Source organism: Carcharhinus amblyrhynchos, chromosome 3 (assembly GCF_965287045.1).
Source record: "Carcharhinus amblyrhynchos chromosome 3, sCarAmb.v2.hapA, whole genome shotgun sequence".
Taxonomy (NCBI): Eukaryota; Metazoa; Chordata; class Chondrichthyes; order Carcharhiniformes; family Carcharhinidae; genus Carcharhinus; species Carcharhinus amblyrhynchos.
Genome location: NC_137326.1, coordinates 119,201,934 through 119,219,003, shown reverse-complemented (window position 1 = coordinate 119,219,003; position 17,070 = coordinate 119,201,934). Strand labels below are relative to the sequence as shown.

The 17,070-nt window shown below is 43.4% G+C and overlaps 1 protein-coding gene across 10 annotated transcripts in view; it reads left to right on the top strand.

The window, feature by feature from the left end:
• mecom (MDS1 and EVI1 complex locus) overlaps nucleotides 1–17,070 on the top strand; it is a 738,436-nt gene that overhangs the window by 609,518 nt on the left and 111,848 nt on the right. Inside the window, exon 1 of one of the 10 annotated variants that reach the window (XM_080185876.1) lies at nucleotides 16,307–16,486. The exons of the other annotated variants lie outside the window; for them this stretch is intronic. The gene's annotated coding sequence lies outside the window, so the exon portion shown is untranslated. Of the gene's footprint in view, nucleotides 1–16,306; nucleotides 16,487–17,070 lie in introns of those variants that run through there. 10 annotated transcript variants of the gene reach the window in all.

Genomic DNA, 17,070 nt, shown 5'->3' with positions numbered 1-17,070 from the left:
TTACAACTTAATTTTCACCATATAATGCTCCTGTGTATTTGTATTCTGTCACATGCTGTTTTTTGGGTAATTAGCCTCCATTATGAGCCTCCATGTTTCATTTTTATGTATATATTACATAAATTCTATTCTGCTCATGAGTGCCATTATGTAATAATAGACACTGCTGTGATGAAAGGTTCTTGTGTGCATATTGCATGTTGTTGGGTATAAGACTTAGATTTCCCATACAGATGGCACAATGGGCCAGATTTTCCTGTCAAAATCACAGTAAGGCTAATAGCAACACCATTATTTATTTGCATATGGTGCACCAACTTCACTCAAGGGGCAATTGTTCAGTTAAACTTAAATATTTAAAAGTTACTGGCTTCATTATGCCATTGCTCCATTAGCTTTGTGAAAATAGAACTTCACTGCCTACCTCACTATTGAAGTGGCCGAGAGGAGCAATACTGGTAGAACAATCTTACTTTGCCACAGAGAGTTAAGTCTCTAAATGCTGTTTTAATGATATAATGGGTGTTAATGATTGCCAAACTACCTCTGTGACTCTGAAAATCAATTATTCCAACTTTTCCTTCAGGTTTTAATAGTTTGGGAGATTTTAAAAATGTAAAATTTTAAATGTCTACTTTTTAAATCTTTTCTTATCTGACTCCTTTCTCTTCAAATTCAATCTTTCATTTGCTCCCTTTGTCTGATTTCGAGCCAATAGAATCCCTCTAATGCAGAAGGCCATTTTGCCCATCGAGTCAACTTTCTGATAGAGCATATTACCCAGATTCCACCCCCCACACCCCCTGCCATCCCTGTAACGCTGCACATTTTACCATGGCTAATTCACCTAACCTACACATCATTGGACTATGGGAAGAAATGGGAACACCCAGAGGAAACCCATGCAGACATGGGTGAACCTGTAAGCTCCACAAAGACAGTCACCCAAGGCCAGAATCGAACCCGTGTCCCTGGCGATGTGAGGCATCAGTGCTAGTCACTATGCCACCATGACATTGAATTCACCCAACTCTAATTTACACTTCCTTCTCCATCCTCACACTGCTAATGACAAAATCCTTCATTCTGATGTGTTAAGGAGATGCACAGTTGCTTGCCATCTTCACTCAGATCCATAATGCCTTGCTTCCCTGACTGTGCACTTTCAGATTCTTACCACACAAAAAAGCTAAATGAGCTAGGAAAAGTATAACTTACAACAGACACTGTTAGAAGTCCTGCCATGGCAACATCTGAGCCAAAAATATCTAACACCCACATCAAATGCTGTACACGTGTTCTCGTTATCAACATGGCTGGGGCACACTTTGTTGAGACATTGATGGTGCGGATTACAATGTACTTATTTGAACAGACATGTTCTTTCCGTTCTTATAAAACTATTAATTTTTTTTGTTGCTTTGTTAATAATGGACATGTTAACACTTGCTATGCTGTGACTATATTCCTTTGTCCAGCCACCACAACATGGTTGGGAAGATGGACACAGGAGACAAATGTCAAAGATTGATAAACCTGCCAACCATTAAGGTTTTGGCACTCAATTTGTTGAAAAGAAGTCAGTAAGCCTACAGCCTGTAGTAGGCCAGTTTTTCCAAAGGAGCTCTTGATACCAAAATTGACTTTTAAATGTGATATTTTAAAGATAAAGGTGCTAAAGTTGCTTCTCAAATGAAGGAAAATGTATTACAGTAACAGCATTTGCTTCAGGACCACACAGTATGAGTTTATTTTAAATATTGCCACACATTGCAATGTTAAAACGCAAGTCACTGTCAGGGGAGCGCTACCATTCCAAGGCAGCCAGCCACAAAGCAGCTCTCAGTGTGCAACCTTCAATGCTCAGTTACCTGGGTGGCTAATTTGAGGCATTTAAGAGTCCATGTTGAGAAAGACAGGAAAATGAAGTGCCCATTAATTGAAGGCCTCCAGCAGTGGGTGTAGTCAACATAACCATTTGGTAAGGGGGCGTTTGGACTTCCTCACCCTTCAGGTTCAGTTAGTCAAATCAAAGCCTGACTCCTGGGATACTTTATTATGTCCACATTGATGCAAGGCTTGAGTCCCACTTCATATTGTCATAAAAGTGGTTAACTAAAGTACATTAGGGTGGCATGGCAGCACAGTGGTCAGCACTGCTGCCACACAGTACCAGGGACTCAGGTTCAATTACAGCTTTGGGTCCCTGTCTGTGTGGAGTTTGCACGTTCTTCCCATACCTTTGAGGATTTCGCCTGCATACTCTGGTTTTCTCCCACACTCCAAAGACGTGTTGATTAGATGGATTGGCCATGCTAAAGTGCCCTTTAGTGTCCCAAGATGTTTAGGGAATTAGTGGGATAAATATGTGGTATTATGGCAATAGGTCCTGGGTAAGATGCTCTGTCAGAGAGTCATGGTGGATCAAATAGCCTCTTTCTGCACTGTAGACATTCTACAATTTTGTGAAGTTGAGGAGTAATTTATAAAGTGAATCTCACCATGGGAAATATTAAGTTGTGCGTTGTTGAATAGCTTAACATGGCTTATCAGCAATAATGTCCATCTCAGTAAAGATTCATGTGATTTATGCAAGAAATGTCTAGATAAAGATGGAGACAATTTGAATCTAGCACCAAGCGTTTTTATTCATGATAAGATGCATGGTTTTCAGTGATGAGTATCACTTTAGCTGAAACCTTCAAAATCTTTCTGGGATTCTTCTGCCTGAAATGGAACGAACTGAAGGGTGATGATTTTAGCCACAAGGTTTAATTTAAAGATAACCAATTTTTATAGCTCAATGGCACAGCATATTAAATGATCCTGACATAACGAACGGAGAAAAATTGGGCGGTGGCTTCACGAAGCCTGGAGCTGTGATTCCAGGGATTGTGCAGTCTGTGGTTGTACTGAGGGGTAGAATCTGAGTATGAGGGCCAGCTGGTTTTCTGAGCATATTGGGAATGGCGGTGAGCTCTCTTCCTATCTGGTCAACGACATGCAATGAGGCGAATGGAGGCTGATGTGTCCCAAGAAATGATGGCCCATCTCAAAGATGTAGGGTGGAGTGTCAACTCATGGTTTCCAAACATGTGTGAGCGGAAACCTTGGAAGTGGAACCTGGAAGTCTTTGAGTATTTATCTTGGCTTTCAGAAAGATTTGATGCGAATGTCATAGGCAGTTGTATATCTGCACTCCAAAAGTAACTTTGACTCGATTGTTCTATCAAATTAAAATTTATTTACTAGTGGCACAATTATGCTTACATTAACATTGCAATGAAGTTACTGTGAAAATCCCCACACTCAGCTGCCTGTTCGGTTACACTGACGGAGAATTTGATTTGATTTATTATTGCCAAGTATTAGTATACAGTGAAAAGAATTGTTTCTTGCCTGCTATACCGATAAAGCATGTGGTACATAGAGAAGGAGAGAGTGCAGAATGTAGTTTTACAATCATAGCTAGGGTGTAGATATAGATCATTTTAATGCAAGGTAGGTTCATTCAAAAGTCTGATGGCAGCTTGGAAGAAGCTGTTCTTGAATTGGTTGGTAAGTGACCTCAGACTTTTGACTCTTTTTCCAAAGGAACGTGGAAGAGAGAATGTACAGGGTACCCGGGGTCCTTAATTATGCTGGCTGCTTTTCCGGGGTAGCAGGTTTCACGTGGCCAATGCAGCTAACCAGCACGTTTTTCAGATAGTGGGAGGAAACCGACACAGACATGGGGAGAATGTGCAGGCAGTGACCCAAGTTGGGAATCGAACCCGGGTCTACTGGCACTGTAAGACCTCACTGCTAGCCACCGTGCTGCCCAACGGAGAAATTGATTCTCTGGACAGAAGCTGATTGTAAACCCAAGGCGGGGCCCTATTCTAACCTCCCAGGGTGGCTCCAATACTCGCAGTGGAAAAACACCACACGCAGGGCTGTGCGGGAGGGAAGATTTTTGTAATTATTTATTTCCACGTGTAAATAGACGGAAAACAATACGTAACGTGGCATTTTAAAGGGGAGCTTTCGAAGAATTACACTTGAAAAGCCAAAACAAAATTAGAGCAACCTGACTTCAGCCGTCCACTTGAGAGTAATGACATTTTTGAGTGTTTTTTTTCACTATTTATACTACTTGCCCTCAGACCGACAACATCCTGAAATTGGATGAATCCTCAATTTATCAAGTTTGAAACGGTGAGTGGAAAGTCCAGGCATTATTGTTTTGTGTGCAATTCCCCATCGTCCCTCTCCAGTTTAAAAAAAATGTTGACGCTAATATAGGGATAGATGTTAAATATTCATTGGATAACTTGGGGCGGGGGGGTGGGAGGGGTAGGAAGTTTGAATGTGGAAAACCCACATCAAATACGAATACGGTGACCTGACAATGTAACCGTTGCTAATGACATTAAAAATCTGTCAGACTTTAATGTGTTGACACTGGAGAAGTTGTTCTCTGGAGTTTTGAAGTGAGTTCTCTCGCTACACAACACAGTGTTCTATTAGTGTGTCCCCGGTGTAAAATAATAAAGCTTTCTGCTTCATTACAGGAGAAGAGTGGGACTACTATGTGCTTGCTAAAGGACAGTCGTTCCCTCCTCCCCCCCCCCCCTTGCCTGTTTACAGTACTGTATAAGAACGAGGCAAAATAATCGGCGCTAATTCTTAAAAAACACACCATTCAGGCCCTCAAAGGCATGGAATTTGTAGTAAATCAGCCCTGCAGCAACACTGGCAAGCAGAGCTGACCCCAACAAATGAAAATAATCAAAAGTAATTAGAAGCGTGCTGGACTGCTCCTCGGAGATCTGTGCTGGAGAATAAACATGCCTTAGTGTGCAGAAACTCTGCAAAGACCTATGTCTGAGCTGTTAGGTGCCCTGACCTTGTCCATATAAAGATGTGATTTATGAAGTGCAGGGCAGAGCGGCAAGGCTTCTGTCTTTTTCAAGAAAACCCTTTTTTTCACTGTGGCGGAATGTAACAACAGTCTTTCAGCTATGTGCTTCTTGTCGAGGCGAGACTTGTGCCGTATCCCTACTATAACCTTCCACGGCCAAACCAAAACACGATTTCAGGAAAAAAAATCACTTTATTTTGACGAATGAATTATTGCTACTTGAATGGGGGGGGGGTGTTATTTTAATAACTCGGCTCATTCTATATGGAAGTCGGTATGAGTGTTCTCAAATTATTCTCTGCCTAAATCTTTGAAGCATTCTTTGAATGTGGATGTGAAAAGATATTTCCTGTAAAAATCAATATTGATTACGATATTTATTCAATAGTTACCAAACTAATACAATTTAACTCAACATCTCAAATTATTAAAATAATTACGCCTTACAAAAATCTCTACAGTCCCTCAATTTCGGGATCTATTTTAGTAGCTCCGGTGACATCTCATTTAGCATTTGTTTTGGTAAAAGACCGTTTATGTTTTCTCTTAAGTTATGTTTGTCTCTGAAATGGATTCAATTGCTTGTGTCTAATCCAGCACTCCAATTCAGCGAATAGATCAAATTCCTTCAAGCAATTTAAAATATCGGTCCCTTATTCCCCAAATAAGGTAAAATCTCCTACATGAACACATTACATCTGAATTTCTGCAAAGTAATCGAGTCGAATAAAATAGGGCGAATATTCTTATCTAAAATTTTGAAGTGTGTTACTTCAGTTAGATTGGAGAAACTGACAGTTTAGCAGACACACACAGACAAAAAGTCCCTCCCCAGATCACTACAACATATAGGAAGCGGTGAATCGCGACTGATAATGCATAATAAATAAAACCAGTTCTTAATGATGTGCTGGAATGCACCCCCGGCACCGGGTCGCTATTAGCGCAGCACATGTGAGAGGGTTTTGACCACCGCCAAGACCTCCTCTTGTACTTTTGGTTAGTCTGCGAAAAGTAACCCTTAAAAGGGTGTCCGCTTACATCCTTGTGGGAGTATCTGTCTCACCATAATACTAACTCCTTAGTACTTTGAGTAATAGATTGACTCCTTTAAAGATAAACATGTCTTTCACTCCGCTGCAATCAAAAATTAACAAGCTGAGCAAAACAAAGTCTTCAGGAAGCACAACTTTTGTTTTTAGTGTGAGTGTGGCTTCCTTCAAATGAATTCCTGTGGAACTGGGCAAACCTGCGGATCTGCGCTTGGAGTTGTTCCGAGTTTGTTTCCAATTTTCAAATCAGTCCGTGCACATGTATGATATCACTGATCATTGTATACCTGTTGCTTTGTCGCTGGCAATTTTCAATATAAAATTGCCTCTACCTTGCAGGCGACACGTTAAGAAAAGGTGCCTAATCGAGTCATATTTTCTATAGATTAGGACAGATCTGACTATAATTTATCTGTCATTTGGGGAAAATGCGCTTTGTTGGAGTTTTTTCATGTTAAAGATGGGCAGTATTCTCTCAAACAACGGTTAGAATCGGGACCCTGTCTGTCCTTTTTAATTTTGTTTTTGCCCTTTGTTGTTGGGAGAATCTAGCTTAACTAGTTCGTCTCAAGTGCTACGGGTAAATAGCGGATCGTATGTTTTGCAGGTGTTAATGGGCTGGGACTCTGTAAAGTGGTCCCAATGATTCCATTCAGGACCAGCGATTGTTTATATGAATTTGGTGACGGGCAATGTCAGGCGCTAATGTGCTTTCATTGTGGCTCTGTGTCAAAATTGGTAAGCCGATCCCCCAAGGAAAGATGTTGTAAACTGTCCAAAGCAATGAAGGGTTATCCCATTGTACTGTCCAGCAATAATCTTTCAAATTCATCTACTTTCCCTCTTCAGTGAAAGTGTGTGGGTGAAAGCGGAGGCCAGCTGCAGATTCTACAGTTCCTGGTGTATTTTGAAAACTTGCGCAGAGAAAGGAGTTTTTTTTTGTTTATAAGGCAGCAACCTTCAGGCATTTCACATGAAATCACCACATGAGATACAGCACCAACGATTGAGACACCTTTAGTTACCAAAGGCAGGGAAAAATTGGGACTTTGTAAACATTCACTGTGTGGCTCTCCCTTCCTGGTTTATCTGTTACATTTCCAGAGACGGTTTTAACCACTGGAGAAGGGCTGGCGAGAGTTATGGTGAAATGTACTCCGAATCCGAGTTGTCTTGCCTCTTCAGTTTTTATTAAATGTAGCTGCAAGACATAGTTAATTAATCAGTTATGTCTGGTTTATATGCAGCTTGCTTCACACTGAAAATCCCCAAAACAGATGTAATGAGATGTTTTAGCCTCTCGGATCCCCATACTGCGATGCTTATGTGTCTGGAATGAGTGGGACAGGGACAGGGACAACACTTGAAACACCTCAATAGGAATCCATTATTAACTCTACAGGGACAGAAAGCAAGAGCAGACTCTTGAGCAGAGAGAGAGAGTCTGATGTGGACGGGGTGGTTTACAGAAACTATTGACAGTTGAACAGAAAGACGGCAGCATTCACCATCTAAAACCCCACCTGCATCTAATTGACATAAACCTAATTCTACTGATTAAAACACATGGGTGTCCAGATTTTTAAGCCGCTCAGCTCTCTCCCAGCATGGTATTTGTCATTCTGACTAGTCCTGTATATCCAGTTCAACGCACTACGGATATCAGATCAACAACCTTATTCAAAGGAAGATATGCTTGAGGAATGCTTCCTCTTTACCACCTAGGGACACCGTAGACGAGGCATTATTGTGGGCTCTAAGTGCCGCTGTTCTCCTTTACTGGGCGCAGAATATTCATTGTGTACAGCGGCACTCGAACGACGGATGCCACACAGTATTTTAACATTTTATGTAAGAGATATGAATCTCTCTCTCTCTCGCCCCTACACGGAGTACATGACATGCTTGAAACAAACGCTCTTTAATGAGGAATTTCTAGTCAAATGTATTTTTTAGCTGGTTAATGTTTCAGCCACATTAATCCCGTCCCTGATTTTGATGAATTAATACTGAATAGCCAATCTCTTAATGTTAGTAAAAGTTGAAGCCAAGGCTGCATATACGCAGGCTGAAATATTAAGCTCCGACTTCTAACTGAAAAGTCCCCACAACCGGCAGTAACAAACCTGAATGCGTGACCCCAGCAGGTAACTAAGGAAAAGTATCCGTTCATGGGAATACGAAGCGGCTGGGACCTGCAACGGACTTGGATGAAAGATTAGCGACTAAAAAAAAACTGAAATATCTAGAAGTCTCCCCAGGTGGAATTATAAATAGATCAGTGATACAAACCTCCCGGGCCACTAGCTCCGTCTCCGATCCCCGTTTTTGAGGTCTGGACAACCGACTTGGGGAAACTTGTCCTGGTGCGTTTTCACTGATCCGGGGGGTGGGGAGGGGGGTGTCTGGAACCAGGATCACCGTAGGTTAAGGGAAAGAACAGAATATGTTTTAAATAAAGCCGGGAGAAGATCAACACAAAAACTTGGTGTTACCCAGGCAAACAAACAACGTAATAAAACACGCGTGTGCATTCCTATAACAAGTAATAAGAAGAAATGAAAGCGACCAGGCTTCTGCTCCAGTCTCGGGCGCCGTTTCCCTTTGAGCAGAGCGCTATGTCCCAGTTCCAGAGCTCGGTGTGCCTTGCCTAATCAGAGAAGGTGCCGTTTTAATGAACCGAACGGAGAAAGTTGATGAAGTAAAGCCGCGCCGAGCTCTGGTAATTGTGAGAATGATTAATGAGAATCAAATTACACCGTCACAACAAGCAAGTACATGAAATAACTAGGAAAAGAAACGCAAAACAAAGTCATCCCAACCAAACGTGGGCGAGCCAGTCACAACAACAGGAGGAATAACAGTCATAATGTTAGTTAATAATAAACATCGGACCCACACAGACATATTCTTCTTGAACCAAAAGTCGATTTAATTTAGTACTATTTAATGAAAGATTGCGGTTTTTGTGATGAAAGTGAGGTGAGGGGGAAGTGTAAAACCTGTAAAACACCCCCCTTCCATTGTATATATGTACAATCCTTTACAGTCGAGTAAACCATTCCCTGACCCCTTGGACAGTAGGATATATTTTGAAAAATAAAGCCTGTTAATTTTTTGGTCTTGACATTAATTTTATTGTGAACGACAATGAAATAGTAACTTATTTTCCTTTCTGATGGGGAGTTTTTTTTATTTTTAAAGATCACTCCGACACCCCCCCCCCCCGTTCAGTTATGTGTTTTGTGATCCCCAATTGTACTCAAACCTATGTCCCCCAAAATTAGTCAGCATATAATTCATCTTGTGTCTGCATGTAAAGCTCAAACAATTAATTCTGCAGCAAACAGCTTGGAATTCCTTCCAACAGCCCAGGAGATTGCTTCCTCTTGACTGGAGCCCTGGCTTCGGAGTCAGATGCACATTGTTTGATGAATGAAATCAACTTTTCTTTTTAAAAAATGTACTTCTGCCACCAGTACATTTAGCGGTTACAGTCCGCCATAAGTGGCATTTAATATACAAACTTTATACTGGGGCAACAGATTCTCGGCAACTGGTGCTGGGTCCCGCAACTATGCATTCCGTTAATTAAACTGTGTTCCACATGTAAATAATTAGAATAAGGAGATGGTCATTGTATGATAGACACATACACATTCCTGCAGAGAGGTAAATTAACATTCACACAAATGTGGATATAATTGCGCAGACAACCTTAAATACAAACATCTGCACATCCGTGTACACACACACACGCACAGAAAGGCACTTCATGTGCATTACTTGTGCTCTTTTCTGTGTCTTATTTCACCCTCAACCAGTGCAATCGGGTCTTTGACGTATTTTATTAATGACGGAGTTCTGCTTTGGGTAAATATTGTCAAATGGTTTTGACCCCTCAAGATCTATTTTCTAAGTTAAGATGGACTTTAATAGATGTCATGGCTGTGACCTGCCAATAGCATTAACAATACAACTTCAGGCTGGGGAGGGGGCTGAATATCGAACATGTCCCCACTCTTTCCACACCATTCGCTATCACCCGTAAGTGTGTCTTGTGGAGAACTGTAAGTTGTTTTTGACAACTTTCAAATTTCTTGAAATCATTTCGAAAATGCCACATGAGCGTTCAAAAACTAAGGAGGCCTGGCCAATTATTATTGTTCGAACAGTTTACTGATGGGTGCGAGTTAAGATCTTCACTGGTACTGCAGGTAGCTACTCTACACTACCTACTTGCTTCGACAATTCACATGTTGGCCGGGCGAATAAGACACAAACTTTCCAAGCAAATCGGGATAAGTTTTGAAAGTGGCCGAAATCAGGCAATGAAACGTGGTAAATCATTAATTTATTTGCGCACAAACTACCCAATGAAGAGATTCGTGAATTAAATATGGAAACAAGGTCGGATGGGAAGATAATCTCCTTCTCCAGGCCAGGTCATAGCGGATCGTTCTACTTATGTAACCGTCGCCTACACCGTTCCCCAGCTAATATTTGCTCTCGATAGCAACCCTTCATTTAATTGAATCGGGCACTCACAAAGAATCCAGACCAAGTGTCTTCAAGATTTTTATTTTTCACTCTTTTCTCATTCTACTTAAGATCCAGTCACATATGAGACATACAACTGACATATCCATATGTGGTTATACAGGCAAAACTATCCTGTATACATAGTGAACATGCAGCTATGCAAGACTCGTCCTATAGTCGCAGATAACCATCCATAAAGGAACATCACATACACACACCACGTAATCCTATTGTTTTACAGTTTTTATTTATTTCGGAAGAAATGGTTTTAAAGCCAAACTTAGGACGGTCAATGTGTTCATTGAATAAGAACATATAATAGGAGGAGGAGCGGACCGTCCGTCTCTTCAAGCGATCCTGGCTGATCCTCTTTCCCCAACTCCACTTTCCCACCTTTTCCTCAGACCCTCATTCCCATTGAGTCCGAAAATCCATCCAGCGCCCCTTTGAACGTACTGACTGGCTGAGCAACCCCAGCCTTCTGGGGTAGACAATTCCAAAGAGCTACACGTTTGAGTGAAGAATTAATCTTTGGGATCTATATCTAATGGCTGAGTAAAAGGATGTAATGGATCTTTATTAAGTATTTTCAGCCCCATGCTCTGCATTGCGTAGACAGACAGGTGGCACACGGGATGGCACGGTGGCGCAGTGGTTAGCACTGCTACCTCACAGCTACCAGGGACCCGGGTTCGATTCCCTTGAGTGACTGTCTATGCGGCGTCTGCACGATATCCCCGTGTCTGTGTGGGTTTCCTCCCGGTGCTCCGGTTTCCTCCCACAGTCCAAAGATGTGTCAGTTAGTTTTATTGACCATGCTAAATTGTCCCTTGGGCGGTTAGAGGGATTGGCGGGTTGACATGTGGAGTTACGGGGATAGGGTCTAGTGGTGGGTGCAGACTCGATGAGCTGAATGGTCTCCTTCTGCACTATAGGATTCTATGAATCTAGGAACTTATTCCGCCCCCCCTCGCCCCCCTGTGGTGAGTTTCATGATTGGCGGCATTTAATCAGGCAGGAGTGTAGCACCTTGACTCTGAGTAAGTCCTTCGGTGCCTTTCCATCCTGACAGCAATACAAGCCCTTAAGCGGTCAACTAATGGCTATTTAAGGACTTCAGCCCCACTGCCGGAGGACAGCTGGCATTACCTTGAGGCCGACCCAATGAAGTACCACTTAAAAGTTACAGCCAGTCAGTGGGTGGCAGTGCTATTGAATGGCAGTGCCCGGAGAGTTGGGTATGCCCATATCACACCCAGCCCAGGCCTCACATTGTCACTGAATTCTAGCTCACAGGTGAGAGATGCCAGGAGGGGGACACTGGAGGTGCAGGAAATGGGAAAGGGGCAGGGTGTCAGCGATAAGAGCAGGGAGAGGTCCTCAGTGTCAGTTGCCCCATGCCGGATTCCTTGATCAGGTATTACGATACCTTTTGACTAGGAGAATCCCAACACTGCGGAGCCTGCAGTAATACTGGGCGTGTTTGCCCGGCTCCCTGAGTGAACAGCACTATTAACTATCCACGGCGGCCAGAGTGGGATGAGACCTTCCAATGGCCACTGCAATGGTGGCGGGGCAAAAAGGCCTTAATCGGGGCGAAGGCGGGGCAGGTTCACCGCAGCAACTTGCTGCCTGATAAATGCCCCGGTCATCAAACTGGCCATGACGAAGGGGGCATGAAATCCCGTTCTATAACAGGCTTTCCCCTCTTTAGACGGATACCTCGAGGACAAGTGTGTTGTCCTCAACTGAGGTCCGATTTGAAATCTGGTGAAAGTAGATCATAACTGGGATTCCATCAGAATATGGTATTGAGTTGGACAGAGCTTCTATTCGCCCCCACCTCAGTAATATTTGAATGTACGTGTCCGGGGGTTGGGGGTGGTGTTGTTTGTGTTATTAGGTGTGAGCTTTTCTATGCATATGTAATTGTATGTGAATGTTCCCTTGAGTAAGCATCTGTATGATTGTGTGTATGAGTAAAGATGTCTGCACATCCTTTTAAAAACGTGCCTCTGAATCCCCAGAATCTGTAAGCGTGTCCATGTGCAGACTTCCAAAGTACATGAAATTACCTGAGAAATAAGACACGAGTTTTGAGATTTACCCGCCGTCGATTTTAACTATTCTCCCTCTTAAAAAAGTTACTCACTGTTGTCCTAAATATAACTTACACAGAACAAAAAAAAAGTTTATCAATAAAGTCATTTCCTGGTTTTCTGTGACTTTTCCGCTAGATGCATGATGTCAGGCTCAATTGTCCGGTAACCCCTTGTCTCATCGGCAAGTGAGCTTGGTATTGTTGTGACTGTGTTCCTGGGATACAATTGGGCAGAGAGAGAGAGAGTGGCTTTCGGCAGAGCCAGTGTCCAGTGGTGCAGACCATGTCACTGAGTTTATCATAACCTCCAGGAAAATTAAATAAAAAAGAAAGCATCTGGAAGTTATGAGATTTTCACAAGCGCCGCTGAAACGATAGAAGTTTACAGTAATGCAGAGATCAGCAGATTGATTATGTGTAAGACACATGATATATTGGTTAAAATCGAAAACCAATGTCAGATCATTTTACTACCAATTGCGATTGCCATCTACTGGGCTATGTGTGGCACTGCCTCTCCGCACAATCCATTTTAGCTCCTGGTCCCAGTCCTATCAATATAAAGCTAATTTGCCCAGGACGTTGTACTGATACTCGACGCTTTTGTTTACACAGCAACATTTCCTGCTTTTCAGAGAACGGTGCTTTTTTAAAAAAAAACTATCCAGCTCTATATCAGAAAAGCAGATCAACTCCACAAAATAGTAATCAGTTTCCCAACTCACTGCTGCTTCTAGTTAACACACAATGCATCATAAAACAAATCCCTCATCCTGACAGGAAGAAAATAGAACAGCTCATAGGTTCAGCTTGCCCAATTTATTGCTAAATTAAAAAGCTCCAACAATGGACATCTTGAGGAACGGCAGGAAGCCCGCGGTCAGCAACCGGGGTTTAGCAAAGGTTCTCAGCGTTGTAGTCTATGGGAATCTCTGCCCAGGTTTTGGTGCTATTTACAAAAGAATCCCGGAGTTTATCCGGTCATACCTAGCGTCGCATTTAAAGTTGCACGTCAGTAATTCCACCACCACCACCACAACGACAACAAAAAAGACAACATTGGAATTTAAAATAAACAGAATCCTGTCACTGATCAGACAGCAGAAACGAATTGAAAACCTCACGGTGACAGAAGGAGCGATAATTCTATTTAACCGAAACACTCTAAAATCAATTAAAGGTAAACATGCTTTACATCAGACTGGACCCACTTAAATGTTTCCATTTTGAATGTGTGACCATAGACACCCCAAGACAAACCAGCGGTAATAGGTGCTTTAGAACACACATAATTCACGTTATGAATAATTGTGCATTCTCAAGACAAAAGGGTGCGATTGAAGCTATTTAAGAACGTCTGCTATTTTAAACCTGTCACTATCTATTACAAAATCCTCGCAAGCATACTGCTGTTTAATAACCCAGGGCCAACACATCTGTGTTTAAAAAAGTTTAGTATCAATGGGTGTGGGGGATAGAAAATGCTTTTCCCCTGCAGACGTATGGTTCGATTTTTTTTAAAACAATATTTTTTTTTATTGATTAAAGAAAGTGTAGCAAACTGTAGACGGAACTGGTTAACGGGGAATTGATGAGAGTTTTCTCGGACCTGCAGGCGGAGTGAGTGAAGGAGCATGGATGAGTGGGGTTGAGGAGAGGCAAGCAAACAGAGAGTAAGGCCCCGTCACCTTGTAAAATATGAAAGTAGACGATCAGCAGAACTTTTTCCCCCGGGCCCATCAGTTTAGAAGGACCTGAATTTTGTCGGCCTTTATTACCCAGAGGGTGCAGCCAGGACTGGGAATGGCATAGAGAGTATCTGAGCAGTTTGTTCTTCTATTTGTGACTTCTGAGCTCTCCCGGCTGCTTATTCGGAGAGCCCTATTCTGGAGAAGTAACTGATCACGTGTGTGTATCTTGTGTGCCTATGTGTGTGTGCGGGATCTGTGGAGTGTATGTGAATCTCGTGTGCCTGTGGAGCGCTAAATGTAAAGTCATCTTAACGGTGCTTGGCCCAGAAACAATAAAGTTACTTACAGCAAAACTATGCTTCCTTTCTAAAAGGACAGTGTTTTTGTTTTCAGTACTCTTTACTCCGCATGGTAGCAATCCTATTAAAAGTTCTGAGTAATATTTTAATAAAAACATGTGGCCCCTAAAATCATGCATCCCAACAAGCATCGCAGTGTTTTCTATTTGTGGTCACTCGGGTTGGCGAAGGCGGGGTGGGGGGAATAGTGACCCCCCCCCCCCCCCCGACACTCTTTAGCCTATTCCGTCCTATTCCCTTCTCAAGGCTTCCCCGTTCAGCAAGAGCTTTCCAAAAGCAGCTTCAATCGGGCCAAAACTTATAAATCTTAATCCGCTTGCACACTGCGAGAAACAGAAATCTATTCAAAGCCCGGTGGCACTGTCCTTTTTAAACTGACTTCCAACGCAGTCTGATTACATTGCAAAAGAGATTGAATGTTTGTGGGTGCGGGCCCCGGCGGGAGAAGAGGGTTTTACTTTTATTCCGGGGACTCCTTCCCATTGATGATTCCATATGAAAGTGGGATTCCAGGCTGCTGCATGTGGACGCGATCCGATTTCAGCAAGTGATTTATGTGCACATGGGCCTTTCCTTGCGGCTGGTGGGTTGGGGGCGGGGAGGAGTGATTAAGGTGGGGGGAAGAAGAAATAAAAAAAGAAACAAAACACAGCTACATCCTGGTGATATTTCATGACAAACATCAACGTGTAAAAGCAAAAGTGCATCGACTCAATAGTACTTTAGCCAAACAGAAAACGTCTAAACCATTCAATACATGATATGTGTCTCCATAAATTCAACACAAATATATATTTACAGATTTAAGTTTATTTGGGGATTAGAGTTCCTTTTACAGACTCCATGCATTATAACGTTGACTTAATTAGACCCAGTTTTTTTGGTTATTCATGAACTTAAAAATAGTCACATGTAAACAAACGGGTGTTAGTAAATAGTCCAAAGTGCTTCACAAGTGTGCTGATACTGGGTCGACATTGACTAGACTAATAATTACTTGCGAGTCTCAACCAATACTGGTTACAGATAGGCGTGTTATGGAGTATCTGGGTTCTCATTCCGTCCTTACTCACAGACTAAAGGCACTGCAGTCGGGGGGTGGGGGCACATAGGGTGGACGCTGTCTCTTTAAATCCAGCCCATGTTATCCTGTCACTGGGTTACTGTCTTTTTAATGAGCTCTCCTGGAGATCTCTCTCCAATAACGACCTTTTGCTGACCTCGGCGATCGAGGGCGCTTCTGACACTTCATCAGAGGGAGGGAGAGAGAGAGAGAAGAAAGGGAAGGGAAAGTAAGCTTGAGGTCGAGGGTAACCCGCGTGTCTGGATGGATTCGCTTCCGAGCTCACCCGAAAGCAGGTCCAGAGATTGATCTGGGAATCTGCTCCCCGGGGCCATCTGACCAGGTCAGGGCAGCAAATCCCTCTCTTCCCGACAGGAGTTACTGCCCCCACCTCCCTTCCCTCCCCCCCCTCTCTCTTTCCCGAGGTCCCACCCTCTCCTCCTGCACAACTTGCTGGCCTTGACCGCGCTGCTTTGCACAGGACAAATAAACTAAGCCGGAGTGTTAGAGAGAGGCCGGCAGACACATCAGCCAACCCCCCCCCCCCCCCCCTCCCCTCCTCTTGTTCCAAATCCATCCACCCCCCCCCCCTTCTCCTCCTCCTTCTCGGTAACAGGAATCAAGGGGGAGGTGGAGGAAGGAAAGATCCGCCGAGAGAACAGTGCCGGGGGCCGTTTGCAGTTGGATTGGAGCATTGTTTTCCTCCCCCCCGCAGGAGAGGACAGGATTTGGGTGCTGGCCCCTTCCCAGTGAATTGTAGCTGAGGGTGTGAAAGGTAAGGACTGGCTCCCACTCAATCCCCCCCAGTGAAGAGAGCATCTCTCTCTCTCTTTTTCCCACTTCTCGCTCTCTTTAAATCGCTTTCGCCAGTCTCCCTTTCTCTCTTCCCCCCCCCCCTTTCCCACAAACAGGTAGGTTTCTGGATCACTCTCGCACTTTTAACATTGATCTACCAGGCGATGATGAAGTCGGTGGAAGTTTCTCTCTTATTTCAGACTCCTCTCCAAACTCCCCCCTTTTCCCTCACTTTGTAAAACTAATCCTCCCCAGGCCATCCTGTCGGTGAGGAAGCCTTGGGGGGAAATTGCTGGGGGTCCCGATCCGGTAACTAGAGCCCAGGGAGATAACTGAGGAAGCGGACAGCGATTGTTGCTGGCACTGGGGGCCCCACTGGAATCAATGTGAACACCGCCAGTTATAGCAAAAGAGGCGATTGCCGCGGCTCTTCACCCAGTTACCGCTGCTGTTCTGGACTCGTTTCCATGTCCTCTTGACTGTGCTGAAGACGGGGCAGCGTCTGTGTGGAATTCAAATAAGGATTCGGCACTTCCTAAAGTGGAGGCCAGTCCGCGATAAAGG